Here is a 17,724-nt window from a genome sequence, read left to right on the forward strand (position 1 = left end):
CCAAATCTAAAGAGAAGGGGAAAGAATTTAGAAGAATAGAAAAGTAAGCCATGATTATCAGAGAGCTAAGACAATACAAGCTAAACAGACTGAAATCCTGAAAAACAAAAGAATGTCCTGGAAAATTGGCTTAGATAACAAAAATCACTCTGGAAAAACCAGCAGAATCACCCACCTAGACCACACTGCCTCTCTTTGTCTTTTCACAAAGAAGGATCTAAGCGGACGGTATTAATATTTACAATAAATTTTCTTTGTGCAGTAACATATATAGAAAAACAATAGTCAAAAGACCTATGGGATTACAGTAATTTAGACTTATGTCTTTGCTTCTATCGTACCATAATACCATGGGGATTTTTATACATATTGAAAGACTCAGGATCATGTTATACTTCTTAAAGTGGAATTTCACACATATAAGCTGAAAATAAAACAATGTCTGGGAGAAAATTTCATAACATGCTCAAGGAGAATTGTATCAGAATTCATAGCACTGTAGTCATTTTTTTTATTATTTTTACAAAAAGGAAAAGAATGTTAAATATGCAACTAAAGAGCGCCCTCTAGTGGGAGATAATGTTTATACAAAATACTCAGAATTTGACCTATTTTCCAGAAAATGTTGCAACTCAGATTTGCTATGGATAAAACAGACTATGCTTAGAATATATTGCTTCAAATCACAGTATTCTTTGTTAAAATCATTACATTTCACAATGCTTTTTCTCTTCAACTATTAAATGCAATTGGTTAGTCTAAAATATCTTTCTTTTTCTCAAAGCACATCAAGATTGGAAACAATCACTTTTTCTTATTAAAATACCTTCTTTGTTCAGAAATCCTTGAATCTTGCAAACATGACTTCTAATGAATATAAGATGAGGACACAGTTGCCCCTCTTAAAAACTCTTCTTTGGCCTTCAGTACAAATCTGTTGATGCTGACTTGTGGCCTGATGCAGACAGTGATAACGACCAACTTAAAATCCCTCTTTAGGCAGAAATGAAAGGTGCTGAGGAAGCCTACCACAGCATATTTCAGAAAAGTAACCAAGACTGGCCATCTTTATACAACTGTTAATCGTAGTTTTTCCCTATTCGGTACACCAAAGAACTCATCACACAAGTAATGGGGAAAAGATATTAAACCCTTAAACACTGAGAAGGTTTAACATATGATCCAAAAGACCAACAATAAGAGTTTCACCAAAACAACAAGGTTCTCAGAGAACACAGAAACACTGAACTTTTGAATCAGGAGAGCATTTAGAGTTTATTTTACTCAGTATCTCACCCTCGTGATTTTTACCATATTAACATCCCATCTGTACAGTTATTAGCTTAATATTTGTCTTTAACCAGTTTGACTTTCATTTAAAGACCAAGATCACATACCATAAATAGAAACTAACCATAAAAGTAAAAGAAAACAGTAGTATTACATTCTAGAAACTGGGTTTTGCATTGGGGCTTGCTCTTTTTTATGAAAAAGAGGAGGTTGCAAGAGAAAAGAAGTGTTTGGGACAAAATAGCACCCAAGGTAGACTTTCTCATCCATATTTCTAGAAGGACTGAACGAATCAGGATTCAGTGCTATTTGAAGCTATGTCCATGTAGCACTAAAATCATCTCTCATTCTGGCAGTGGTCCATGTCCACAGTTTTAGGAAGCTTTCCTCAAACTCTAGCTTCTCACGTGATTGGCGAAAATAAAGCTCAAGAAGGGAAACTGCCTTGCCCAAGGCTACTGGAGGGACCTGGCTGGTGTCTGCCCACAGCCCCTCAGGCATTTCCATTGCTGTGCTCTCTAGATCAGCTTCCCACTGCCAGCATCCCATCTCTTTGCCTAAGGGCTCCTTCCAGTGGAGGGAGCCCACTCTGCATATGCACTCAGCGCAGGCCAGAAGTCCTGGAGAATTAACATCCCCAAGAGCAGTTCTCAACAAATGACCAACAGGAACTGGTGTATAAATACCCCAGCTCCCTCTCCATCCTGTCAGGGAGGCATGCTGTCCACTCTAGCTCCTGGGGTTCCCACAAGGGATGTGGCTCCATTTACTCACAGAACTAACTTGCTTGATAGCGCATCTTTTATTGGCTGTTCTCAATTCTAGTCTCACTGCCCCATTTCTTTATGTGTGTTTCCTGGGGTCACCTCTCAATCTACTAGCACTCGGATCTGTATCTCAGGGTCTGCTACTTAGGAAACCCAAATTAAGACAATTATGTAGTAAATGAGCAATAGAGTCCGTTTCTTAAGCCCAGTTTTCCTACCTCCACATCTAGGATGGTCTTTATTTGTCTCCTCCTTGCCATTGCTTCCTTGCCCCAAGGTCTTTGGACTAACTGAGCCAAATCTAAAAAGATGGTGGCTTTCAGTCATGAGTGTGCCAGTTAGAAGGTGCCCAGGGCTCAGGGGGTTCCCAGGAGATGGAACTTGCAGTGAAAAGTCCTAGGCAAACCAGGACCCATTGGTCACCCTAGTCAGCTACCACCTTTGTGTGGAGGGGGCTACAGTTCTGAATTTAGAGACCCCAGCCTTCTATGTGTAACAAATAGGTACAATCCATAAAACATGACTTCAGTAATGAAGCATCTGGAGTTCCCCAAGTTATGCTACATATTCAAGTGGCATCATTGATGATTCTATACTAGGTATGCATTTATTTTCCTGTGTATTAGAAAAGTATTAGGGAAAAGTTAGCACAGTAAATCTGTGATTTTATAGACATTCATGTCAAAGAAGATGCTCAGATAGTTATTTACTTTCTTAAGTGAGTTCATTAAATAAAAATAAATGATAGTACACATTTTATGTACCCATGGCAAAAAGTCTTGTACAAGTTTGGGGAAACTGAGCTATCTAGATAATTCTAGAAATCATATATTTATAATTTTTTAGGTAAATTAAATTCAGTATTTTAATCTGTTAAGTAACTAATCAATTGTCCTTAAGTAACCATTCTTCTTAATCTATTAAAAATAAGGATTCCTAAAAAAGAAAAGAAAAGAAAAAGGATCCCTATTTGTCAGAATCACAGACAAATGAATCCAACAATCTCTATCAGGCAGCATATATCAAAAAGCACATTTCAACTACCCTATTTGGTGGACCCTTACTATATGCGGACAGGAAGATTCAATTACCAAGTGAGTTTCAATTACTGAGTAACTGCTGGGTGCCAGTCATTGGACAATCAGAAAATACATACTGAGCACACACGCTTTATGGTCCTTTATGCAATAGGGAGGGAAGCAAACACAACCCCTGCCCTTGGGGAGTTAACAGTCAAGAAGGCAAGATAGACATTAATTGAATACTAGTTACACAGATAAATATGCAATTATTGTAACTGAGGTAAAAAAAATAACATTCAGCAAGCTGTGTTCAGATACTCAAGGGAAAATGTATCTTCATTTTCTATAACAGGCCCTGGGGGGCAGTGGGGTGGCCAGATGAGAGGGACATGCAGAAATAAAGCTTGCTCATTAAGGTATCTCTGTCTCTTCTGGTTTAAATGCAGCCTCTTTGAGTTCAAAATAGTATCTTTCAAGTAACCTTCTCTCACTTTTGGCTAAATGTTGCATTTTTCTGGGTTTCTCCCCCACCTGCTCTGTAAGATCAACTTTCCTCTATGCAAAAAAGTATAGTACTCTAAAAAAATTAATAACCCAAGAAGGGACCCTGTCTTAGTCTATTCAGGCTGCTATAACAAACCATAGGTTGAGTGGCTTTAACAACAAGCATTTATTTGTTTGTTTGTTTGTTTGTTTGTTTTTTGCGGTACGCGGGCTTCTCACCGTTGTGGCCTCTCCCGTTGCGGAGCACAGGCTCCGGACGCGCAGGCTCAGCGGCCATGGCTCAGGGGCCCAGCCGCTCCGCGGCATGTGGGATCCTCCCGGACCGGGACACGAACCCGCGTCCCCTGCATCGGCAGGCGGACTCTCAACCACTGCACCACCAGGGAAGCCCCAACAAGCATTTATTGCTCATGGTTCTGGAGGCTAGAAATTCAAGATCAAGGTGCTGGCATATCTGCTGTCTGAGATCCTGCCTCCTGGCTTGCTGCCTTTTCCGTGTGCCCTCACATGGCTAAGAGAGAGGAAAACAAGCTTCCTCATGTCCCTTCTTATAAGGGCATTAATCCCTCCATGAGGGGTCCATCTTCATGACCTAATGACCTCCCAAAGCCACCATCTCCAAACTTCATCACACTGGGGATTAGGGTTTCAGTATATGAATTTGACCCATAGCAGACTCTAATGATCATTTTCTATGGCTCTTCTTTCTTGCTACAGAGGGCCACCCTTCACCCTTCTCTACCCACCATTTCCATCCCAGCCTCATGGTCCATGGTCTGAATGTATGCACTCCCCCCAGAATCTCAGAAATAAGGCCACGCCGCTTACGTCACAAGGTCACTAATTTAAACTCTACCACTCAATGTAAATAGAGCATCGTTGTTTTCTATAACTGGCCTATTCTTCCTCTAGAGCTTAGCTTTCCAATATAGTAGCCGTGAGCCACATGCGACTATTTCAATTTAAATTGTACTTAATTAAATTTAAATAAAATTACAAATTCAGTTTCTCAGCCACACCAGCCACATTTGAAGCTCTCAATAGCCCATGTAGCTTGTGGCTACTAAAATTGGACATGAAGATACAGACCGTGTCCATTATCACGGTCTGTATTAAACAACCCAGGTCTGGCGCACACAAGAGGGAAAAGCAAACAAACTTGCCCATCACTGTATCTTAGCCTCTTTTAGTTTTAAGACAATCTCTTCCCATTTAAAGGAAGTTCTTGAGTAAACTTTGTTTTTCAAGGTTTCTCCTCTCTCATCTTCCAGCAGATGGTGTCTGGATCAAAGTCTCTCAGGGATTCAGCAAAGTATTGAAGGTAAAGCTGGACATCCGCAAACACTGGAACCTGAGGAACAGAGGTGAAAGTTTCTCCAGTTGTGGGATAAGGAAGCCCACAGATGACAACTGAGTTATGCCCATTTTATAGGTAAGAAATTGTTGCTCAGAAGTGTAAGCTATTTGCCTAAGGTCACAAAACCAGTGAGAGGTGGAGTCAGAATTCAAACTCTGAGATCTCAGCTCTGTCCACTTCATTGCATTGCCTTTTATATTCTTTACAGTGCATTCAATCTCCTTGCTAAGGGCACGACCCAACAAAGCCTTGGTTGATCAATCCTCAAGAGAAAAAATCTGTGCCAGTTTTCCCGTGGTCCCCATAGTCCAGGACGGGGAGATGCATATACCTGATGACTCCTGAAGAGCTCGGAGGACAGGCAGCTGGTGTAGGAGTATCCCAGCCACCTGATCACGCAATCTGGTTAAACCCAGTTAGGCCTGTTGTTCTGAGGGTGCTTCTCCATCTCACCAACTCTTCTACTGCTAAGGAGCTTTAATTGTATTAGACCTGCCCATATAACATCTAGAGATCCTGAATCTTACGTTGTCAACTCCTCATTTTGGAGTCGTATTAACTGAGCACAAATTGCATGCCAAGCACTATGATAAGTACTTTCCAAGATCGTTATCTTCTATGGGCCTCACAATAGTCCTTTGGAGTTTATATTGTTATTCTCATTTATAGTTGAGGGAATGAAGCTTAGTTTCAGCCACTGACCAAGATGCAAACACAAAGCTGTTTGGTATCTAAGCCATGCTTTGCCACAGAAGGAAATCAAAATTACCTTTGAAGACATACCTCTGAAGTAGAGATCAAAACTGTGGGAACAAATTATAGCTCTGTCAGGCACTCACTGTGAGATTTGGTGCCAGTCATTTAGCCTCTCTGAACCCACAGTTCCCAATCTATAAAATGGGGGTGGGGATGCCTGCTCCCCACTCCAGTGTGGTTAATGAGAAATGTAGATGCTCTTTCCGTTAGAATTATTGGGTGGCAAGCAACAGAAGCTGTTTGACCACTGTTATTTGGCCAGCAAAAGCAAACAGGGAATTCACTGGAAGGAGATTTGCGAGCCTCCAGAATTTATGGGAAGGCTGCAGAATGGGGCGTGAACAAAGGTCAGGAACAAAGGCAGGAGCTAGTGCAGAACAAGAGTCAGGGGTCATTACTCTTGGACTATCTTTCCATCTCTGAGTCACTTCACTCACAATTCAAAGTCCTGGGTTAAGAGAATCTGATTTACTGACCTTAGGTCACTTGTCCACCCTTGGCTGCACTGGAATAATTAGAAGTTTCTGGAAGAGACCTCTTTGGCCTCCACAGTGGGAAGTGAGAACCCTTTGATTAACCATGCTCATGAGGGAAAGATAATATCTGAAAGTGAAAACAGGATACTGTTGGAAGAGAGGGAAAATCCTGGGGTTGACTGTAAGATAAACGGTCACAGAAACGTAAAGTAGTGGTAATATTACCATTTTTCTTATCCTTACCTGGAAGCCCTGCTCTACACATTTGGGGTAGAGGGGTATTGGGAAGGGGCAGTATTTGCTCCCCTAAAGGACTTCTTCACACTCTTTTTGTTTCCAGCATTATTGCAAAAATTTATATACTTAATTGCAAACATAGGCTCTAAGTTTTGATTTATACAAATACAAATTCTTCTCCCAAAAGTATCAACCATAAATAGCAAAAAGATAAGTAAATAAGAGCATGTTAAGCATGAGGAAATCCATGGGCTTCATGACTGATGTATGAAATTCCTGATGATAAAAACATGATCATATGATCATGCATTTTTAAGGCAAAAGTAGTAGATCATGTGGCTAGAATAAATGTGAGGCATGACCATTCAGTTGGGAAAGAAGTGTTCTTTTTTAGGTTCAAAAGAGAATGAATCATGGCCTGAAAGTCCAAGAACATAAATTTTACCATCATCGTTTACAAAATATTACTATTGAAACCTAGGCCATTATGCAAAAAATACAGGTAGTTCCTCAGGGGGAAGTACGTCAAGCATTAATGTAAATAATAATGTTTTAAAGTTAAAAATGTTACCAAGAATGCAAGACTTATATACATAATACTTGACTTTCTTTTTTTTTTAAATGCCATTCCAGGAAAAAATGTCTTCTCTTGGGCACATATATAAAGGTTAAGAAATATTAGCAGATCATATATATTACTAGTTCTGTTTTTCTACCATAAAACAAGAAAAAATGTAGAACAATTAAAAATTTTGTCATGCTTCATCCAAATGATATGTCGAAATATGCCCGAAAGAAAATTTTTCAAATAAACAATAAAGTTAATACAGAAGGCCTCCTACTTCTGTGAATTTGTTGAAGAAGGAAGAAGAGTGGTGGGGGAAAAGAAGAAAGAAAATGAAAAAGAATAAAAAGAACCCGAAGTTGTAATGCTAAAAGAACACCTTTACAACTCAAAAATTTATATTTGGTTACACTGTAAATATTAGAGCCAAACTGAAGTAAGTTACCTCTGAGAATTTTTTTTAATGTTTGATTGACGGTATTTGAATAATCCATTTAAACGCCAGTTGAATTTCAAAATGATTCAGCATTGTGTGAGGCAAAACTGTAAGAGGGACTTACTATTTTAAATTATATGATATGTTACTGTCAATAGAAGTATATCCAACATGTGTCTAAATTTTGCCTACACCGCTAGAAAATAATAGATAACAAAAGCTTTTAAGAAGTACATATTCGTATACATATATCCCCATATCCCCTCCCTCTTGCGTCTCGCTCCCACCCTCCCTATCCCACCCCTCTAGATGGTCACAAAGCACTGAGCTGATCTCCCTGTGCTATGCAGCTGCTTCCCACTAGCTATCTATTTTATATTTGGTAGTATGTATACGTAGAGCTGATTCACTTTGTTATACAGCAGAAACTAACACAACAATGTAAAGCAATTATACTCCAATAAAGTTGTTTTAAAAAGAAGTACACATTCGTATAAGTTCCATTTTCTATTATCTATTGATACTGTATCTCATGTTCTAATACAGTGGTTGTTCCGATGACACAAATTACACAGAAACTCACTATTTTCCCCCAATTTTACCCATCGTTCAAATTCCAAGTCAAAGAAAAAGTTCCTCTAAATGAATTTTAGGACCTCCTTCCCCTTCTGTTAATTTTTTTTCAAGGCATTAGGCACCTAACGAGAAAAAATACATTCTATACATTTCACAGTTATTTGAAAATATGCTAGTGGAAAAAGCTGTAGAGTACTGTTTTTCAAGTCTATATCAATAAACATCACCCAGTGTAAAAACCACAGTGCTTTATCTATAATGCTTGGACTGGAGGAACTAGCATAAGGTTTGTAGAGTAAAATCTCCACCAAGAATATTACACTGGGTAAGATTTTGGTGTGTATGAGTTAATAAATTTCTTGTCAGTCTGGCCCTTAGGATTACTCTTCTGTCTGAATTTTGGTTTTGTTTTCTCTCTGCCCCTCCTTCATGGAGTTGAACCGGGAAATAGCATCACTCTTGAGCTCATTAGTTTGATAAACTGGCCTAAGTGTGCAGCGGTAGTGGGTACCTCCAGTACAGAAGCATTTATGGGTCTCCAGGGAATTCTGAAAAACACCAGGAAGTGTTTAGGTACTGAATCACAGCCAAGTGTTCTGAATCTTTAATTTTTTTTTCCTTTGAGGATGTCAGCACTAAAACATAGAACATGCTTTTCCCACTTGGTTTCTATTAACTTGTAAAGCATTCAAGAGTTTATAGGCTAGAATTACCTCCTTCCCAGGCAAGAGAACGGGCAAAAATTCCAAGATGCATTAACAGTCCCTCTGCTGGTCTTCTTTTATATTTTTTACCCAACAATATAATAAAAATGACTAAATACTAAACCTGACCATTGTGCTTCTGAATCCATCATATTTTTTATCGTATTTATCCATGCAGTGTTTTCATCTTTGGTGGTTTAGATAACTCATGTTGAAATAAATTTCACACAATAACTAGTTTGTTTTCAGATATGACACGTCCATCATCCAAATAACCAGGCAATTATGACATTGCAAACCTTTGGAATAAATGATTTGTTTGAAAGATGGTTTAGGTTACAGTTAAAAATTAAACTTCACAGCAAAGGCTGGAAAAAACAAGACAAAATTAATGTTTGTAAATAAGAATTTAAAACAAATTTGGGTGGAAATGACTTGTTTTGTTTTGTTTTGTTTTAATTAAGCACATGTATTATTTATGTTGGAATACCTCAGACAACCGCTGGCGGGGGAAAGAGGGATTACAACTGTATTTTCTCAGATCTTAGCTTATCTATCTTTGCTTGCTGACTGCATTAGCATTTTTAAAAAATCACCGCAACAATTGAACATTGAGATATTTATCCGTAATCAAATAAGCAAAAATATAGGTACAAAGATGTTGAATGAACCAAAATATAATTTTTTTTAACATCTTTATTGGGGTATAATTGCTTTACAATGGTGTGTTAGTTTCTGCTTTATAACAAAGCGAATCAGTTATACATATACATATGCTCCCATATCTCTTCCCTCTTGCGCCTCCCTCCCTCCCACCCTCCCTATCCCACCCCCCGAGGCGGTCACAAAGCACGGAGCCGATATCCCTGTGCCATGCGGCTGCTTCCCACTAGCTATCTACCTTACGTTTGTTAGTGTATATATGTCCATGCCTCTCTCTCGCCCTGTCACAGCTCACCAAAATATAATATTAACAAATTGGAGACAACTGTCCATCAATAGGGAATGACTAATAAATTTTAATTAGAGTCATATAATCGAGATATATAATGCTTTGCAGAAGCTTTGAAAAATTGAGCAGATCTGCTTATACCAGTGTGGAAGTTTATCCGTGACACAGAGTTGAAGACAAAAAGCATTCTGCATTCAGTAAGAATAGTAAGATGCCATTCTAAAATAAGCATTCATAGATATATTTGAACATTGCTTGCATTATTATAACAAAAATATATTATTTGCTCACTGTTATTTTTCAAATGATTATTTAAAGGGTCCAGAGGATACCAAAAAACCTGTTAAGAGTTATTGTAGTGAGCAGGATGTGAGGGAAACACATTCACTCTTTACGTGTGTCCGTGTTACTCTTTTTAAACAAAAGACCCCACATTGCTTTAAACAATACTAATTTTGTCTATACCCTGGTTCAGCAAAGAATGAAAAAAATGTCATTTATGTGAGGTATAAGGGGATAATATTAAAATAAGTGTGAGTAACAGGGACTAGGGAAGGGAAAAGCACGAATATCTAATGAAAGAAATGTAAACTAATATAATATCTAACTTGGCAAAAAGGGTATTTAAAGTATTTTAGCGGACGGTAGAAACAGAAGTTGGCACAAATTTATAGAAGGCACCTCAGCATTATATAGCATGAACTTCACAAACATTTGTGCTCTTGAATCCAATGTTTTAACGTCTAAAAATTTAGCCTAAGAAAAGGGTTGATGCTAACAGCACTACTTTAAAAAGCAAAGAGCAGGAAACAACCTATATATCTGGTCAGAGAGGATTAGATGATTTTATTATTATTATTGTTATCATTGTTGTTATTATCTTACCTTTATTGATTATAATATACTAGGCATTGAAGTATGGTAGGCATTGTTCCAAGGGTTTAATGGACCTTCTGCCATGTACTCTTGTAACAATCATATGAGATATACACTGTTTCTTTCTACTTTTATAGGGAAAAAAAACAGAGACATGAGCTGTTCCATAACTTGCCCAAGATCCGCAGCTAGTGAGGAGTAGAGGAGGGATCAGAACAGATAGACAAGATGCCAAAACCTGTGTTCTTAACCAACACATTCATCTATATTCATCTGATGGAATACAAGGTAGCCATTAAATATCATGGAATATTACTGACCTGGAAAAATATTCATGATTTCTTGTTCCATAAAAAGATATAATTCGGGCTTCCCTGGTGGCGCAGTGGTTGAGAGTCCGCCTGCCGATGCAGGGGACACGGGTTCGTGCCCCGGTCCGGGAGGATCCACATGCCGCGGAGCGGCTGGGCCCGTGAGCCATGGCCGCTGAGCCTGCGCGTCTGGAGCCTGTGCTCCGCAACGGGAGAGGCCACAACAGAGGCCAGCGTACCGCAAAAAAAAAAAAAAAAAAATATATATATATATATATATATATATATGTATAATTCAACAATGTGTATAGTCTGATACTTTGGAAGTGCACATTCACATACAAACATAGAGTTTTCTAAAATTAACATATATCCCTTTTATGATCAGAATTAGACATAAAAGTTATTTTTAATCATTTTATGAATGTTTAATGACATACTAAGCAAAAATAGAAGGTGCCAATTGCATATATTATAAAATATGATCCCAAATGTTGAAGCCCCAAATCCCCATGCCAGCGGGCCTTTCTAATTGATGTCTTCATCTGCCTCTGGTTGATATCTTATACATATACACAAACACACACACCCATGCATGCATACAGACACACACACACACACAAAGGCAAAAGATGGGAGAGCAATACATAAAAATATTATCAGTGATCCTCTGAGAGGTGGGATTTAATCTTTTTCATTATACTTGCAAAATATTTTCCAAATTTTTACAATACAAGTGTAGAATTTTTAATTATAATTAATACTTATATTTATATATATAATATATATGTAAAGCAATACAACAAAGCTTTCTCTATTACACATCTATTTGTATTATATTCGTAAAGTTGTATTTTGTATTGAAAAAATTCAAACATACACAGTAGTATGACGCCCCATATACTCATTATCCAAATTCAAGGATTATCAAGAATTGTTAAGACTGTGCTGCATTTACTTCAGTTTATCAAGAAAGAGCTCAGGAGCAGGGCCAAGTTTAGAGTGAGGCAAGTGAGGCACTCACCTCAGGTAAAAAATTTAAGGAGGCCCCAAAAAGTTCAGTAATCAAGATAAATAACATTTTAATGCAATATTTTTTAAAATTAATCCAAAAAATCCATGATGAACAAATATTTAAAAATTAAATAAGGACAGAATGTATCCCTCCACTTGCAAGACTCACTGACCCTAGTCCCAGCCCCGGCTGTTAGAAAGGGGAATGGAGTGGAGGAGGGGGAAAGGGAGGATGGAGACAGTGAGGAAAAGAGAAAGGGCTCAGCACTCAGAGGCAGGTCCTGGTGTGGGAGAGAGAGGAGGGGCTTGCCCACAACACACCCAGAAGATTGGAGGTGAGCCGGCCCCCCAAAAAGGGAGGCACGCTTCAAATCATCCAAGGATTAGGGAGGCGCCCTGAGAACAGGCTGAGGTCTCTGGGCTCTGGTAATTTCTAGTAAGAAATTTTGCAGTACTATCGATACCGTATCACAGTAGAGAGGAGAGCGGGAGCTAAACCTCAGTCTGCCAGAGCCCCCATTTACATCCACGATGCTTTTCACCAAATCCATCTCCAATTAAAGAGTACTATGTAAATACACACATGAAAAATTATAAACTAAGTATAATTACAAAAAGAGGAAGAGATTCAGTTCATGTCTTTGTATCATCTTAGATGATGGCAAAGAACACTACCAAAATTGTGACGCCTAAATTAGGAAGGATTCTTTGAGGGTATACGTTTAAGGTAATATTTAAAGAATGAAAAGAAGCACATGTGCTTTCCATTTTTAGCTGCATAGATATCCTGGCAAACAAACAAAATTAGAAGATGGTACAATCCTTATCGTGAGAGACAAAAACCCTGCCCCCTCTCCCACCAAAAAAATAAGTTTTCATGAACAGAAAGTTCTGGTGATGTGGCCATTGACACCTCCTAGCCACTGGTTTGCAATCTAAGACATAGTCTGGAATTTCCCTAAAACTTATTGACCACCAAGTAAGAGATATGGACAAAAAGGAAACTTCCAAATAATACATTTCAGAAGACAAAGTAAACATCACTTCAGAGGTTGAACCTCAGCTCTGACAATATCCTTAATATTTTCCGCACACTTCCTCCAAATTAGTAATTATACATATTAGGAAGGAAGCAGACAAATTACTGTTTTAACATAATTAATTTGACATTTATTCATTGTTGTAAAATTATTGTTGTCACATAATCATACTTTAATGTGCACATGTCAATAAGGCAGACCAAGGATGAGGATTTTAAATAGTTTTGAGAAGGAAGACAATTAACTTTTATGATAGTTACATAAACATTGCATTAAGTGTCAAAGTAACACATTGGAGGAATTCAAACGGCTTAATAAAATCGAAAAGTAGGAAAGTCATAATTACACGTATCAGAGAATGATTGACTATTCTTTCTACAGAATTCCTTTGCTGAAGATTAAAAAACTTCGTTTGTGCCAGAATGTTCCAAAATTTGCACCATCAGTGGGACAGGAGATAAATATGATTCTATTTTAATTGTTCTGTGTTTATTTTAATTTATCTTAGAAATATGACTAGCGTGTCAAGCCTGAGACGCCACAGTAGTATTGCTTATGATGAACTTTTGTTTTAAAAGAAATTCTTATAAAAAAAGTTCTTATAAAAAAATAAAACTAAGTCATTGTGTAAGTACTACACAGACTAGAACAGTTGATGTGAGTATATAATGTCTCTGAGCACCCCTTTCCCATTTTCCTGCACACGGACTCTCAACTTGTACCTACTTCCCATAGCCCTGCACTTGGGTTTTTTGTCCACTTCAAGCTGCCGAAGGCAGTTCTGCCTGGGATCAGGCAGAGCTAGAAATGCCTTAACCAAGCCTTTAACTAATGACCAATAGGTGCAAGGGTATAAACCAGCTTCATCCAATACATAATGCCATCCACCTGTGTCATTCAAAATTTTCTAGAAGCTACTTTTCACAAAAGCACAAATAAACAGGTAGAAATAATTTTTATTTACTTATTTGTTTGTTTGTTTGGTTTTGGCTGCCTTGGGTCTTTGTTGCCGCGCACAGTCTTTCTCTAGTTGCGGCGAGCGGGGGCTACTCTTTGTTGCGGTGTGCGGGCTTCTCATTGCGGTGGCTTCTCTTGTTGTGGAGCACGGGCTCTAGGCACGCAGGCGTCAGTAGTTGTGGCTCGCGGGCTCTAGAGCACAGGCTCAGTAGCTGTGGCACAAGAGCTGAGTTGCTCCGCTGCATGTGGGATCTTCCCGGGCCAGAGCTCAAACCCGTGTCCCCTGCATTGGCAGGCGGATTCTTAACCACTGCGCCACCAGGGAAGCCCCGAGGTAGAAATAAGTTTAATTATGCATTTCATTTAACCCGTTACAGTAAAAATATATCATTTCAACATGTAATCAGTATTAAAAATTACTAATAAGGTATTTCACATTCTTTTTTTGGTACTGAGTGTTCAAAATCTAGTGTGTATTTCACACTTACAGTACATTTCAATTTGGACTAGCCATATTTCTAGGGCTCAGCGGCCGCATGTGGCTAGGGGTCTGCCATATTGAACAGAACAGATCTAGACAGGTGCTGTGGACTGAATGTTTGTGTCTTCCCGTTCTTCTCTCTTTCTCTGCCTCTCTCTCTCTGCCATGTGAGAATACAGTAAGAAGACAGCTATTTGCAAACCAGGAGGAGAGCTCCCACCAGAAACTGAATTGGCCAGCATCTTGGTCTTGAACTTTCCAAACTCTAAAAGTGTAAGAGACAAATTTATGTTGCTGAAGCCCCCCAGTCTATGGCATTTTTGTTATAGCAGCCCAAGCTGACCAAGACAACAGCTGAGTATGTGCAACACTGCCCCCAGAGCTCCCTGGGGGATTCAACCAACATAAATTTTGGAGGGTACACAATTCAACCCACAACAGAAGCTGGGCCCTAAACTAAGTTATTTGTGTGTCTCTTTAAGCATTTCCCAGATGGGAAGCCTTGAAGGAAAAAAAAAAAAAAAAGTACAACTTGTGCCAGAAATGAGCTGTTATGAGACCTTATTGAAATCTTCTTGATCAATTCTGCTCACTTTTCTTTCTCATTTTTAGTCTAGGCCTGGTCAGCCAAGTGTACACACCAAAGTCATCCTTTTCTTTTTTTAACTTGAGCCAAATATGCTAGGACACAAGACTAAAGAGTAATGACACCTTGAAGTGCTGAATAAGTTTTTTGGAAAAAAATGTCACATCCCTGCCAACAAAAAAACAAAGCAGACAATGAAATCTCTGGTAAAAATCAAAAAGGAAGTCAGTTGTGATGTTTCAACCATTGAGTCCTCTTTGCAATGTGGTAAAAGAGATTAAAGTCAGTAACCATCACTGTATAACTTTCTTCTGTCTCTGACACCTCTTGGACGTGGCCTCATTAACACCAGCTTTATTTCCTACAACTACGGGAGGTCTCAAGAACCTTTTATGTACTATGGTCAAACAGAAATGCTGACCCAACACTATCTTTGTTTCTCATACTTTTAGTTGAATTTCTGTTACATTAATAGGAACTTGGGGATTTGAATGCATTTTGAAAACCACATAAGTGATCCTGATATAATAAAAGCTTACTTTAATTCAGGCTGCGGGCTTCATTTTGAGTTATTATGTTAGTGAGTTTTTCAAGCACTTCTCCACACCAACCTTTTCATCTGAGGCACAGGCACTAAAATTCCCTTTGTGTCCCAAAGCAGAGAGAAGTTTCCTCTTGCTGCTGTACCAAATTACCACAAACTTAGTGGCTTGAAACAACACAAATGTACTTATCTTACAGTCATGGAGGTCAGAAGTCCAAACTCAAGTCTCCCTGGGCTAAATTCAAGGTGTTAGCAGGTCTGGTTCCTTGTGGAGGTGTTAGAACCAGTTCAAAGGAGGATCCAAAGAACAAACACATTCACAGACCAGGGATATTGAATGAATGTGTGAAAAGAGGTGTATTGGTTTCCTAATGCTGCTGTAACAAATCACCACAATTTAGTGACTTTAAAACACTAAGTGGCTTATTAGCTTACAGTTCTGGAAGTCAGAAGTCCTAGAACCAAGGTGTCGGCAAGGCTGCATTCCTTCTGAAGGCTCAATGGGAGAATCCGTTTCCTGGTCTTTTCCGGCTTCTAGAGGCTGCCTGCTTTCCTGGGCTCGTGGCCCCTGTCTCCATCTTCAAATCCAGCAGTGTAGCATCTCCAAATCTCTCTTTCTCTGACCTCTTCTTCTATCACCACATCTCCTCCTGCCTCCTTTTTTATACAGACCCTTGTGGTTACACTGGACCCACCCAGACAATCCAGGGTCATCTCCCCAACTCAAGATCCTTCATTGAATCATGTCTGCAAAGTCCTTTTGAAACCGGTTGGTTCATGGTTTCCAGGAATGACTTGGACATCTCGGGAAGGGGAGAGCATTACACTGACTACACAGGAGGAGAGACAGGAAATTTGAAACCAACTTGCCCCTAATACGGTGTCAGAAAAGGAGGGGTGTGTAGAACTCCATCAACACACACACTCCCTCCCTGAACCTCAAATCTCACCTCCACAGAGCCCAGTTCTAGGGGTTCAGATTATATACCTTTCCAAGGGTAAAGCCTTTCCTTAAATTTTTCATTAATTAATACATTTAAAATTTGTTTTAGCTTACAGTACAGATAACTTGATCTTTTTCCTTTAAATGTACAGATCTATATATTTTAACCCATGTATAGATTTGTGTAAGCACCACCACAATCAGGATACAGAACAGTTCCATCACTGTCCAGAAAAGACCCTCATGCTGCCCCTTGGTAGTCACACTTTCCCCCCACCCTTTAAAATCTTAAAATCTTTAAAGTGTGTTCACTTTTCTACCAGTATGAGAGTCATGATTTTAGCTTTTCTGAGAATTCTCTTGCAACACTGAGAATGCAGCGAACAAGTGGTAACTGAATCAGCAGATCCAGGAAAGCCAAATCCTGAGCCAGCAGTGGGAAAGGCCAGAAAGGAGTCCATGTATCCTGCGGAGCCCTGGAGATGCTCAGGAATTAGTGGTACCAGATACCTCCGCAAGCTGGAGGTGAAAGTGTGACCAAAAATAGTAAGAGCGCGCGAAAATCTAAGAAAGAGTCAGATCCCCATTCTCCCCTCCCCCATGCCACATGCTGGGCACCCGACTCCCTTCAAACCTGGTTAAATGACTGGACTTTGTGCTTTTGAGAGGATGAAAGAGAAAGAAGGTCTGTGGACAGGGACTAAACTGAAGATAGAGGGGACGGGGGAAAGGTGACATTCTGATTGCTGAGACCCCGGCCTTCCTCCCCACCCTTTCCAAGACCAGGCAAGAAGGCTGAACTCCTCCAGGCAGGTGAGTGGACAAGAATTCTCTGGAAATTTTGCCCATAAAGAAGAAAACCTAAAGATACTGATATGTGAGTGTAGGGAGGTGGGTGATCGGCAATGACACAGCCCAGCCAGGTCACTCCACAGCGATGCTCAGGCTGCCTCTTTCTAGAAGACAATTGGACAGCCAAGGAGTACGAGACCTTTGAGGAAAACTGAAAGACACAGGCTAAAAGAACCGAACCGCCAAAGGCAGCCTGCACGGAGGAAACCAAAACTCTCTCCCTAAAACATTAACATCGTCCATAAGAGAAAATACTGCAGCCACAAAATAAGAATCAGAGTTCATTTTTTTTTAATTCAGATAACAAGGAAGAATTCTGGGAAATTAAAAATATGAGCACAGAAATGAAAAACTAAGTTGAAAGCTTGGATGACACAGTTGAAGAAATATTCCAGAAAGTAGAGCAAAAAGAATAAATAAATAACAAGACGTGGAACTTGGAGAGAAATGATAATTAAGAAAAGGAGAGGACCAGTGC

The sequence above is a fragment of the Monodon monoceros genome, unplaced genomic scaffold (genome assembly GCF_005190385.1).
Source record: "Monodon monoceros isolate NGI ecotype Baffin Bay Population unplaced genomic scaffold, NGI_Narwhal_1 Super_Scaffold_13, whole genome shotgun sequence".
NCBI lineage: Eukaryota > Metazoa > Chordata > Mammalia > Artiodactyla > Monodontidae > Monodon > Monodon monoceros.